Below are 13,408 nucleotides of genomic sequence, written 5' to 3'. Positions count from 1 at the left end.
ATCTAAATTTCACCTAGGACAGTGGTGATTTGATTTAGATTGTGCCGTGTTAAGGCATGTATGTCAACATCATGAAAATACATTTACTCATTTCACCAGCGCGATCAAAGTTTCCTCAGGCAAACAACTTTTGTTTCGACAAGCCTGACGGGCACCTCACTTTGAATACAGGATGGGCCGGAACTAAAACCAGAAGGGGCCCAGGGTGTCGGGCTATCAGATTTGTTTTTAGCACTGCTGTTTTAGATAAAAGATATGTGGATTGATTGTTGCATTTTGTGGTCACTTACTCGTCCTTCTGCCTATTTTCGTAACTCACACGTTTAACTCTTTTCCCAGGATTTAAAATGTCCAAAGGTATGTCTGGAACAGCGCCAACTTTTAGTTTAGGCCTAGCATTTGCGTATCTTTGAGCTGCTATTTTTTCATGATCCCTCTCGTAACATTCCTTTGAGAAATGTAACGAGCACATAGTGCTGTATGGTGTTGCTTTGAAATCAACTCGTTTGTAATAATGTACCCATTCTTTCATGATGCCTTTATCTTTCGGAAAAGAAAAAAATATTATGTCCACAGGATTTTCTTAATGTTCTATTACACCCTTAAGCAACGCAAAACGGTATTGTCTTTTTCTCTGGCAACTCCCACTTGGGCTGCTGGAGTCGCTACTATGACGTCAGATCCCGAAAGTAACCGAATAGGCGCGGAAATTTTGCATACGAGGTCACGGAAATTCAGCTCCTAGAAGATAGGCCAATATTTAAATATTGGCATTACGGTCGCAAATGATACTTCAGAATAAGGTTTTCTGCTATAGTACTTTTATTATTATTCTATATTTCCATTGGTTTCTGGTCTCCTTTAAAATAATGATTTTTTTTTTATTTGCGAGATATCGTCGTATAGTTAACCTGGATACAATATAATCTTGGTCCGTTTGCACCTTGAAACTTATCATGCGTGAATGGCAGGCGCCTTCAAGCAATCTGGTGATATTTTCGTCTCTTTTGCGATATTTTTTTATCTGACATTAGCGATACACACACAGTAAGGATGCATACGCATGCCGGCATCCGCTACATTTACGGAGTTCGTTGATATATTTTGTTCTGTAAATTTCGCATGATGAAAAAAGAAGAAATACATTATAACAATGCAAGGTTAGTTTCTTTTATTTTATTTTCAATCAAGTGTTTGTTTATTGTACCGTGCCGGGGCGGGGTGGGATGGGGGGGGGGGGGGGTGGTGGGCACAAATTGAACACAAAATTAGTTCCTTTCTTATCTGCATGGAATAATGGAGCAAATATGATTGACGATATTGACTAGTAATAACAAGCTTTCAATTTACGCGCGCACACACGAAGACAACTTGAAAAATAGAAACAAACAATAAAATTAACTGGTAACTTCGCACTTGCTCAAGGCTTTGTAGTTACAATGGGGGGGGGTCTGTGCTATTATCTGGTTAGGCATGACTATTTCGCAGAAATACAAACAAATCTTTTGAGATGAGCATAAAATACAATTATTTCTTTTCCTCCATACATTTACGATGCTCTCAAAGGACCCACATATTTAGGTAAAAGTATGACCGTTACCAGGCATTACCGAGTTGAAAATATGCCAAGTAAACTTACGAATTACGCCACGTACAATGTATAAACAACACTTGGCAACTTTTAATGATAAAAGATGGTGTTTTTATTTATTTACTTATTTATTTAGTTATCAGGACTCTTTCAGAATAACAATGTAACTGCCGATTATACAGCTCGCCTCTAAGAAGATTTTCGTAGTTTCCAACTGCCATGCATAAAATAAGTTTATGCCAAAGTGATCGTGACCTACAAAATGTTAGCCATTGTCACAGGGCATAAAATTCATAAAACAATAAAGAACATTCCTTTTTGTTCTACCAAAGCAGCGGAACCATAATGAGTTGATAAAACACAAGGATATTTGTTGTTATTTTGCAAACCATTGCTAATAAAATCAGCTTCAGAAACTATTATTATTGTCCGCCCTAGAGGAAAGATTTTACAAGGTGGAAATCACTGACTGTCAGTATCCCTGGAATGACAACCAGTATGACAACTATAACTAGTTTGTGCATCAGTAAATAATCTTGAGTAGCCACTGCACCTGAAATGCGTGCAGTCCATTCATCGAATACCTCCTATTCATTCATTGTATAATACACATTTTACTTACTAAGAATACCCTATCACAGTATAAATGTTTAGTCATAAATCGGGAAAGTTTACAACTGTATATGCATATTTATTTCTATTTTAACCGTACTGTCATAAAGGTACTTCTGTGGAGGCTAGTGTGTATATGTCATGATGAAAGCTTATGTCATTAATAGTTTTCTTTCTTTGCTCTTTACAAAAAATCAAAATAATAAGACTTTCGTTCATCTTTTGTTAGATTTCATATTTTCTTGAGAATTTTTTTAAAAATGTATCTGGAAAGTAAACATAAAAAATACGATAATTTAAAAAATGAAATTTGGGTCTCCATCTAAAGAATTTATATATTCTTAGTTACTACTCAGTAATTTTTAATTATTCATAAATGATTGTAAGATAAATTAGTTTTACAATGTAAAAGTGCGAGTTTGCTCCATTTACAGAAGGGTTTACTTGCTATTCTCTTTGCATAATTCTCCCAGCTTTAAACTACAGATACAGAACATTACATAAGACAGCGAATTTCAGTCTTAACCTAAAGCTCGAGGCTGGAGAAGAGGTCACTAAATTACCGTTTCCATAGTTACACACTGGTCAGATAGAGCAGTCTCCCGCAGGTATCATTCCCTATAGATGAATTAGAGGCCAAGTAAACTGCCTTCATTTCATGAGCTATACTAGTGTAGTATAGATGAAATAAGTTTTAAATTGCAAAAGTTGTCTCTTTTGTAACCAAAGTGCAAATCAATAAAGAAATATAATGACATGTAAAATTACATGAACAGCAATGAAGGATCTTTTCACGAGAGTCGCAAAAGATTGAAACTATTTAACGAATTTCATAAATTTCATTTTAAATAATCTTAAATGTAAGATTATGTTATGTGTATCACATGACAGAAATGATATTCAATAAAAAGCATAAAAAAGGTTACATAATTGACTTTAAATTACATTCGTCATTACACCTTCAATTCATATGTCGTCATGCCGGCATTTGCTGAGTTATTGGGTGTTATTAAACGTATCATATAGTTACGTATGATACTGGAAAATATCATATGGGTATATTAATCTTAAGAGGAGCAACATTGGCTCAGTGGTTAGCGTCTCAGACCTGCGACCGAAAGGATGCAGGTTCAACCCCTGCCATCGGATCAAATCCTCGACCTTATTGGAAAATAATGAGATAACAAGTACATTCTACAAAGACATGGAACCTATTACCTCCACTGAAACGTACGAAATGATCATCTAAATTTGCAACAAGTGATCAGGAGAAGTGCGACCTGTTGAACTCGGGAGTTTGATATGTTACACGTTTAAAAAATTATGATAAACAGTTACCGCATTTTGAAGTTAGAAATGAAACTTTTATTTCTGCCATCATTATATATAAACAAGAAATTATAGATGTAGTAACTAGTCTTGACCTAAACAAAACCGCTGGAACCAATCCAATAAGTAATAAACTTGTACAAGTATAGTTGAAGAAATGTATGTTCCATTGCAAATACATTTAAATAAATCACTCCCAGCCAGCGTGTTCCTAACACAGTGCAAGCTAGCGTATGACATACCGATGTATAAGAAAGGAAATAAAACACTACCGTCTAAATGCAGACTAATTGTTGACTTCAGCTAAATTATATACACTATTCATAAGTCCAACCTTAGAATATACTTCTAGAGTCTGGGATAATTGTTCTATTGAAGATTCGGAAAGATCAGAATAAAAGGGGGAAAATCAGATGGAAGATGCACGGATCGTTCCAGATCTATACCCATTAATTCTTCTAGATAGTCTCTTTATGCGGAAACTGCTTGGTTTGCACAACGAAGGAAAAGGAAGAGATTATGCATTATGTATTCGATTATAAATACTCAAGTACCTAACTATTTAAACGAACTTCTTCCACAAAGGAGATATGAGGCATCTAATTATCGTCTACGTTACTCTCAAAGTATCACACCAATCTCAACCAAACTTTATATTTTCACACGACCTTTTACCATATACGATTCGTCTTTAGAACTCTCTGCCTGATGATATCCGAAATCCTCCAAATCTTTCTATTTTTAAGAAACGTTTCTCTAATTTAACTAACGTGTCATCACACAAGCAGAAAGACATCTTATTGTAGGTGAGTAGTCACGTCACTTTTCAATGATAAATCTAGACTTAACCAAGAAGTGTATTGAAAGGTAGAGCGAAAGAGCTGGGATCTTTGGCATTAGGTAAGGGGCAATAGACAAAGTGTTCAACTTCTTCATTATCATAAGCACATGCACACGTGAAAGAGTTAACTAAATTCACCATGTAAAGGTCGGATTTCAGGAGACTACCTGCTTGTCTAAGTTTAGTATGTAGGATATTAAGGTGACATTTGTCAGTAGCGTAATTTTAGCGTGATGACCCGTTAGTTGAATTAGAAAAACGTTTCTTAAAAACAGAAAGATTTGGAGGATGAGAAACCTATAAACTGATATCAAATGTGTTAACATTGGTGGTTCTTTACAATTGGCATGACTTATTTGGTTATATACAAACCATCAAAAAACGGCAAGGGTAGAAGCGGGTAGCAAAGATATGAAGATCGGTAAGTCGCAAGCAATACCGAGACAAAAAAGGCAACTTTCAAGGTAGCATTTTCATACATTTATATTGACACGGGTCGTTTTAGACTAATGAGAAACCAATAACTGGATATCAAATAGGTCCAAATCTTTGTAGCTTTTTTAACGATTAACATGACATATTTAGCCTTATAGAAAACGATCATGTTGCAAGGATATAGGCGCACGGACAGAGAAATGAAGATGTACTTAATAAGATACATACACATAATTTTTACTGTTTTATTGCTTAAGTATATGCTTCATATCACTAGTATCAGCATCGAGGTATGTGATACCATCGCAAAACAGCAATACTAGAGGCACGTAACAAGGATATGAAGATTGGTAATGGTAAAGTCGCAAAGGATACTGGGTAAAATATATAAACTTTTCTAGGTTGCATTTTCACACATTTCTGTAGGCATCGATCAATTTAGACTGATGAGAAACCTACCAAATAATACCAGATTTGTCAAAATCTGTGTGTGCTTACGATTGGTATGACTTATTCGACTCTAAGATAAACGTTCGTGTTGTAAAGATCTAGGAGCACAAACATTCAAATGATTATCATCGAATTATATGGTACCATCTCAAAGCGGCAAGGGTAGAGGCATGTAGGTAGAATATAGAATATGATGATCCGTTGATGATCCGTAATATCGCAAGCGACACCAAGTAAAAAATATCAACTTTTTTACTTGCATTTTCACACATTTATATATTTCACAGATCAATTTAGACTGATGAGAAACCTTTCAATTGATATCAAATTCGTCTAAATCGCGTTTTTAAAAAATTACTAATGTTATAACTTATTTGCCTATATGGAAAACGCTCATTGAGGAAGACATTGAGAGGACATACAGACACACAAAGATGTACTTTATAAGATGCATACACATATTATATATTGTTGTATAGCTTTCCTTATATGTTTGAGATCTATAATATTAAAATTGAAATATGTGGTACCGTGGCAAACTGCAATGGTAGAGGCACGTATCAAGGATATGAAGATCGTTAAAGTCGCAACCGATATCGAGTCAAAAATACAAACTATTTTATTTTCATTTTCACACATTTCTGTTGGCACAGATCGATTTAGACTGACGAGAAACCTAACAATTGATATCAAATTTTGCTAAATCGGTGTTTATTACTATTGTAATGACTTATTCACCTGTTTGTTAAACGATCGTATAGAAGACATTAGAAGAAAAGACAGACAAATGAAGACGTACTTAATAAGATACACACACATATTATTTACTGTTGTGCAGCTTTAATTATATTCTTCAAATTTATAGTATTAGCATCGAAATATGTGGTACAATCGCAAAACGGCAATGGTAGTTTCACGTACCAAGGATGTGAAGATCGGTAATGTCGCACCCGATATTCAGTAAAAAGAACAATCTTTTTTATTTTGCATTTTCACACATGTATATTGGCAGAGATCGACTTAGAATCATGAGAAACGTATCAATTGATATCAAACTTGTCAACATCGTTGGTTGTTTGCGATTGGTATGACTTATTCGCCCATATGGAAAATATTCGGTTAGGAAGGCACTAAACGCAAGGACGTACAAATGAAGACGTACTTCATAAGACGCATACACATTATTTACCGTTGAACAGCTTTTATTATATGTGTCAGGTTTATAGAATTAGCATCGAAAAAATGTGATACGATCGCAAAACGGGAATGGCAGATGGACGTAGCAAGGATACGATGATCAGTAACGTTGCAAGCGATACTGAGTGAAAAATACCAACTTTTCTATTTTGCATTTTCACCCATTTATATTGGCACAGATCTATTTAGACTGATAAAAATTTATCAACTGATATCAAACGTGTCAAAATCGTTCTTTGCGATTGGTATGACTTATTCGCCCATATGGAAAACTTTCGTATAGGTCGGATGTAGGCACACGGAAAGACAGATAAAAACGTGCTTAATAAGATACATACACATATTTTATAATTATGTACAGCTTTAATTCTATGCTTCAGATCTATATTATTAGCATGGAAGTATGTGCTACCATCGCAGAACGGGAACGGTATATGAACGTAGCAAGGATATGAAGATCAGTAAAGTCGAACCCAATATTCAGTAAAAAGTACACTTTTTTGTATTCTGCATGTTCACACATGTCTGTTGGCACAGATCGAGTTAGACAGATGAGAAACCTATATATTAATATGAAATTTGTCAAAATCGGTGTTTATTTACTATTGGTATGACTTATTCGTGTATATCGAAACCGTTCGTAGAGGAAGGCATTGGGCGCACGAACATACATTATGAAGACGTACTTAATAAGAAGATACATAAACACATTATTTACTGTTGTACAGCTTTAATTATATGCTTCAAATCTATAGTATTAGTATCCAAGTAGGTGCTACCATCCCTAAACGGGAAGGATGGAAGCATCAAGGATACGAAGATCGGTAAAGTCGCAAGCGACAATGAGTCACAAATAGCAACTTTTTTATTATTCATTTTCACACATTTTTTTTAATTATTTTTTTTTTTTTTTTTTTTGTTGCACAGATCGATTTAAACTGATGAGAAACCTATAAATTGATATCATATATGTCGAAATCGGTGGTTGTTTACGATTGGTACAACTTATTTACCTATAAGGAACATGTTCGTGTAGGAAGGCATTTTGGCGCACGGAAAGACAAATGAAGACGTATTTAATAAGATATATAAACATGTTATGCTGTTGTTTAGTTTTAATTTTATGCTTCAAATCAGTAGTCAGCATCGAAGTATGTTGTAAACTCCCCCTCCCCTTAGTATGCAACTGCAAGCACACTTTGTCAAATGCTAAAAGGCACTAACTTTCTTGAAAATTATAATAATCAAAAAAATTCCGGATTCGTATATTATAACGTTATAATGCGCTTTCATTTTCCGTCAGGTAGGTCTCCAGGTCGAGTTGTTATGAACAACAGGAAACAGTATCGTACATTCTTTGCTAAGCGATCGCTCAGGTGGTGCAGTGTCTGTACAGAGCGTCCGCCTTGGATGCGAGAGGTCGCGGATTCAAACCTCTGCCGAATCATACTAAAGACATAAAAATGGTACTAGCAGCTGCCTCTTTTGGCGCCCATCATTAAGATATTGGTGTGAGGATAATGTGATTGGGTGGGACAAAATGCTGTATGTTTGTGGCATGATGCCACATTGCTAGACATCATTATAAACTGTCACAATGCAGACATGGTAGCGATATGATTGCATTTTTTTTAAAAGCTACGTTAAAAATTACACACACACACACACACACTTTGCTTGGTTATTTGCTATTTGAAGAGATAGAATATTGTTCATATTTCAACCGCTTTTTATTAATGATCATCGATGTGACCAACATATACGATAATAATACTCCCGATGATGATGATGATGGTTGTTGTTCTGATTTCTGTATTACTACTGCTCCATGGGTATATTATATATCGAACTTGAAAACAGAAGCACTACCAGCAATAAAGCAACTTTGAAAACAAATCGCACTTAATTGATATCAATATATATTGACATCAAAATGAACGTCAAATGCTCTGTGCAACTGTATCGAAATGAACTATTACATGCTGGGTTTTTTTCTTTTTTTTTTGGACAGTTTTAGACCGAAAAAAGTAGTACTTCAAGGCTCTGTCTATGGTATAAATATGTTCATGTACACTTTTCCATTGTAACTTTAAGTGTATAGACTGCAAATACGATGAAGCACAAATCGAGGACGTCGAGTGTTAGCATTGGAACAATGTTACTACTTCGGTCGAGAAGGATAACGACCTATATATGTATTCCTGCCCACTACCATGTAGGATGTATCAAACTGTATATTACTCAAGCGCTCTTTGTCGAGCGTGCTGGTGTGTGTGTACAAAAACAAATGGAATATAATAACTTTAACTGAAATATATACAATTAAATTCTATATAAAAGTGATGCGGCACCTGGGAGTAAAGCAAAAATGGAAGAAACAAATTTCCGGATCGCTACTATCAACAGCAATGGGATAGACAAAGCGAAAGCAGACAAAGTAGCCAAAGAAACAAACTTTGATGTAATAATGATACAAGAAACACACTATAGAATTAAACCAGAGTTCAAAATTTTAGTAGAAGACAAACTTAACGCAATAAAGATATGCAACAGTTTTGCAAATAATGATATTAGAGTTGGTTGCAACAATAATATTTTTAAAAAGCTGGGAAAGGTTTGAGGAGGGGGGAATTTTTTAAGGGACGGTTGCTACGTGTTAAAATGTTTAATTGGCATATTATAAATGTGTACATGCCAGCTAATAGAAATAAGAAACTAATTTTAAAGAAAACTTATATACCTACCTACAACAATATTCGATGGAAAATCTAATCATAGGGGGAGATTTCAACTGGGTAACTATAAATTAAACCAGTCTAGCAGGATTGATAAATTTTACGGAAAGTTTTATGATCCATTAATATATATTAATACTGCAATAACCAACCAAAAGCTATCAGACCATTTCATGCTCACTATTGACCTAAAAATGAAAAAAATAGAAAAATGTGGGCCAGGACTATGGAAACTAAATAATAAGATTTTAAATGACAAAGAATATGTCGAAATAATAATTAAAAAAAGAAATTGAAACCGTCAAAAATGAAGAAAATAATAATATAATAATTGATTGGGATGTTTTAAAAAACAAAATAAAAGGAATAAATATTCAGTACTCAAATAGAGGGCGGAAAAACCCCAGAAAAAAAAGACAAACACGAACTCAAATTAGAACTAAGCAAAACAACAAACGACGATGGAGAAAGAAAAAAAAAACGATTGACAGACAAAATTAAAATCGTTGAAGAAGACGAAAATCAGGGGAGAATAATAAGGGCGGGAAAATTTACAGAGATCTACAACGAGGCAAAAAACGTATATAAGCGAGAAGAATTTAGAAAAGGGGGTGATAACAATTTTAAACAATATCAAAATAAACAATGTAACCCATACTGCAAAAGAAGATATCCTAAATAATATTTCCAAATATTATAAAGAACTATACACCACACACCACACAGAACATATACTTCAGCACAATCGACAGCTACTTAAAAAATGTCGACTGTGAGATGACATCAGCAGTACATAGAGACCAATGTGATGATGTCATCTCAGATGAAGAAATCACAAAAATCAACACTCACAAAAGTCACCAGGGAAAGATGGACTCATCGTGGAATTCTACCAAAAGTTCCACGGTGAACTGACGCCGATCTTAAACGCTTTGTATAATAATATAGTTTTAAGTAAAAATAAAATGACTAAATCTATGAGGGAGGGAGTTATCACAATTATATACAAAGGGAAAGGGAATAGAGACGAGATTAAAAACTGGAGGCCTATATCACTTTTAAACACGGACTATAAGATTTTAAGTAGGATTTTAACAAATACAGTAAAGGGTAGGATAAACAAGATAATTAATGTAAATCAAACTTGTGGGGGAGGGATATACAAAACAATATTTTAAACATTAAAACTATAATTAACTACATAAATGAAACTGGTATGATGAGTGCTATGGTACTCTTCGACCAGGAGAAAGCTTTCGACTGATTTGAACAAAACTGTATAAAGAATGTTTTTAAAAAATTTGGTTTCGGACCCAATTTCCAAAATGGACCAAAATCCTACACACTGGGATAATTAAACGGGAAATGCACGAAAGAATTTGAAATACAACGATCAGTGATACAAGGATGTCCACTATCAATGCTAGAATACGTAATGGCAATATAAATCCTACGTCACACGATAAGAAACAACCCAGATATACAAGCAGGGGCGTATTAACCATTAAGCAGACTAAGCACGTGCATAGGACACCAGGGCCAAAGGGGGCACCACAAAGTTGAGAAAAGGGTGAAAAGAAAGAAAGAAAAAAGAATGAAGATTTGTAAAAAAACTGATACAACTAGTGCAAATTGATCATGATGTTCTGTTTCTTGATCATGGTACACCCTAGGGTTATCTTCTCAGGTGTACGTGGAAAAGAGGGGGGCACCAAGATTTGTCAGTGCTTAGGGCACCAGTGAGCCTTAATCCGCCCCTGATTATGCAAGATATACAAATACCAAACCTAAAAAAGAATTAAAAAATGCTCTAACGTGCATATGATTGCAACATCTTTATAAGAGAGGGGAAATGCTATAAGCGTCGGGTTCCAAAATAAACCACAACAAGCACGAAATCTTAAAAATAGTTAACTGGAGGGGCAACCACCCTGGATTATCGCCCCCCCCCCCACACACACTTACTGAGAGACACTGTAAAGGCTCTAGGGGTTTACTTTGGTAATAAAAAAAAGAAGCTGTAGAAAATTATGAACATATTATCAATAAAATAAGAGAAAATGTGAAAATCTGGCCATGGCGCCATTACCTATCATGGAGCGGGCCCAAGTGGCCAAGACTTATTTATACTCAAATATTAACTACATAATTAAATCCATAGATATGGATAATACAATTTTAAACAAAACAGACAACGAAATAATAGATTATATATGGAATCATAAAATGCATCATGTAAAAAAAGAGACATTATATAGGGCCAAAAGTAGAGGGGGCTTGGGGTTGCCGAGCCCTCTACTACTATAATTAACTAACATAATCAATAGATTAAAAAAAAATGCACTCAGACCCGGCTACAGCGTGAGAAGCACCGTACATCTACTGGTTCGGCTTCACCTTGAGAAACCGACCAGAGATATACAAAAATAACAAATTAATATAAAAAAATCGAAGTGCCACGCAAACATATGAGAACTAATTTTAAAATATAGAGACAAAACAGATTTATGCAAAATTTAATAAGTAAAAGTCACGCTTGGATTAGGGAGGAGGTAACCAAAAATATAAAATGTAGAGTAGAGCAGGACAACTGAGGGGGTAAATTGGACAAAAAATTGGAAAAATTGGGGAAAATAAGATCTGTCAAAACACAAAGTATAATTTTTAAATACCTGCACAACACCTGGCTAACAGGCGAAGAAACAATCAAACATCGCATGCTGAGGATAATGCCGAAATGCCCTTTATGTAAAACAGCGAATTTCACCAAACTACATACGATTGTCCAATGTGATAAAACTAAACATAATAGGATAAAGTTAATAATGAAAATTTGCAAAAAATATAAGTATAACAAAAATAACATTTTATTCATAGATTTAGACTACGAAAACAAAATCGTTCTAAAATGTATAGACTATATAGTAACTACGATGATATCCTGTGGACAGGTGATAAAGATTTTTAAATAAGATACGTGGTAAAAATAAGAATATTAACCACAACAAGAACTCAATACGTCTTACGACGAATAGATACTTACCGTCAGGTTGATATAACGCAATTGATGTTGGAATTGGGGGAGAGAGGGGGAGGGAGGAATAGGTATTACAGACCGAAGTATCGCGTAGCGCAATTGCAAGCTGATGCCATACCCATACCCCCTCCTCGCACCCCACAACAGCCATATTTCAAACAAAATTTCAAATTCTATTTCAAATATTTCAAAGAAACCCATATAACTTTTTTTTTTTAAAGAGAAAAGGGAAGAAAGGAAGAAAGGAAAAAATAAAAGAATTTTGTAATTTAATTTTTTTTTTCTTTCTCTGAAAGAAAATTCTAAAGACATACATAGGAAGGGATACAGGGAAAATATAAGGGGGAAGTAAATGGCGATGACATCATGGGGCTAAATCATAGGGCTCAGTGAAGTGCACAGGCCCATCATGAGTCTTTGAAAACACCCAATGTAGAACATAAACAGACAAAATAAAGACACAAATACATACTGTATAACACTTAGTTTAAAACCCTACTAACTTCTCTCGCACTGCATGGTTGACCACTATAGAATAATGTGGTCTCATAAATACGTTTGGATCTTTCAATAAAGCATAATCAGATAAACTAAATAAAGGAGGCCTAACGCGACCCAGGAAAAACACATAGAGAATAAAGAAGCGTGAACCTTGGATCGAGCGTAACCTACCTATCAACATCTTTAAAGACTATTATGAGGAACGACACATATTATCACTCGAATAATAAAATAGGAAATTATTTTTTTAAAACAAAATCTAAATAGTACACCATTCCATCGTCAAAATTAGAAAACCATAAAACAAATTAAAAGATACAATATAACATCATAAAGGAAGAAATACAACTGGGAAAGATATTTGATCTATACTTGCTGTCTCAAACATAAAGAAAATATAGCATACACACAATATAACACCATTACATATAGCAAACACTGAGACCTAGGCGACATATAGCAAAGGTTACAAAACATTTCAAGGGAAGGAACTTCGAGCAAGGTGAGGGAAACCAGACTCGGACGAACAACCCTTTAGATAACACTATGGAAACATAAATACCCCATCAAAAATTCTAAAAACTAAATTTTTTATATAAAATTTTGTTTTAATAAAACGTAGAACACATCTGAGGGGGAAATACACAAATATAAAATACTTTTTATTTTTTTTTGGAAAT

At 34.5% G+C, this 13,408-nt stretch overlaps 1 protein-coding gene across 1 annotated transcript in view; it reads right to left on the bottom strand.

Annotated features, from left to right (window-relative positions):
• The window catches only part of LOC149799294 (uncharacterized), a 152,122-nt gene that overhangs the window by 95,097 nt on the left and 43,617 nt on the right, over window positions 1–13,408 (bottom strand). The gene's annotated exons all lie outside the window — the stretch shown is intronic.

This window comes from Sinohyriopsis cumingii, chromosome 5, assembly GCF_028554795.1.
Source record: "Sinohyriopsis cumingii isolate HCF-2022 chromosome 5, ASM2855479v2, whole genome shotgun sequence".
NCBI lineage: Eukaryota > Metazoa > Mollusca > Bivalvia > Unionida > Unionidae > Sinohyriopsis > Sinohyriopsis cumingii.
This window is presented reverse-complemented; position numbering and strand designations above follow the sequence as displayed.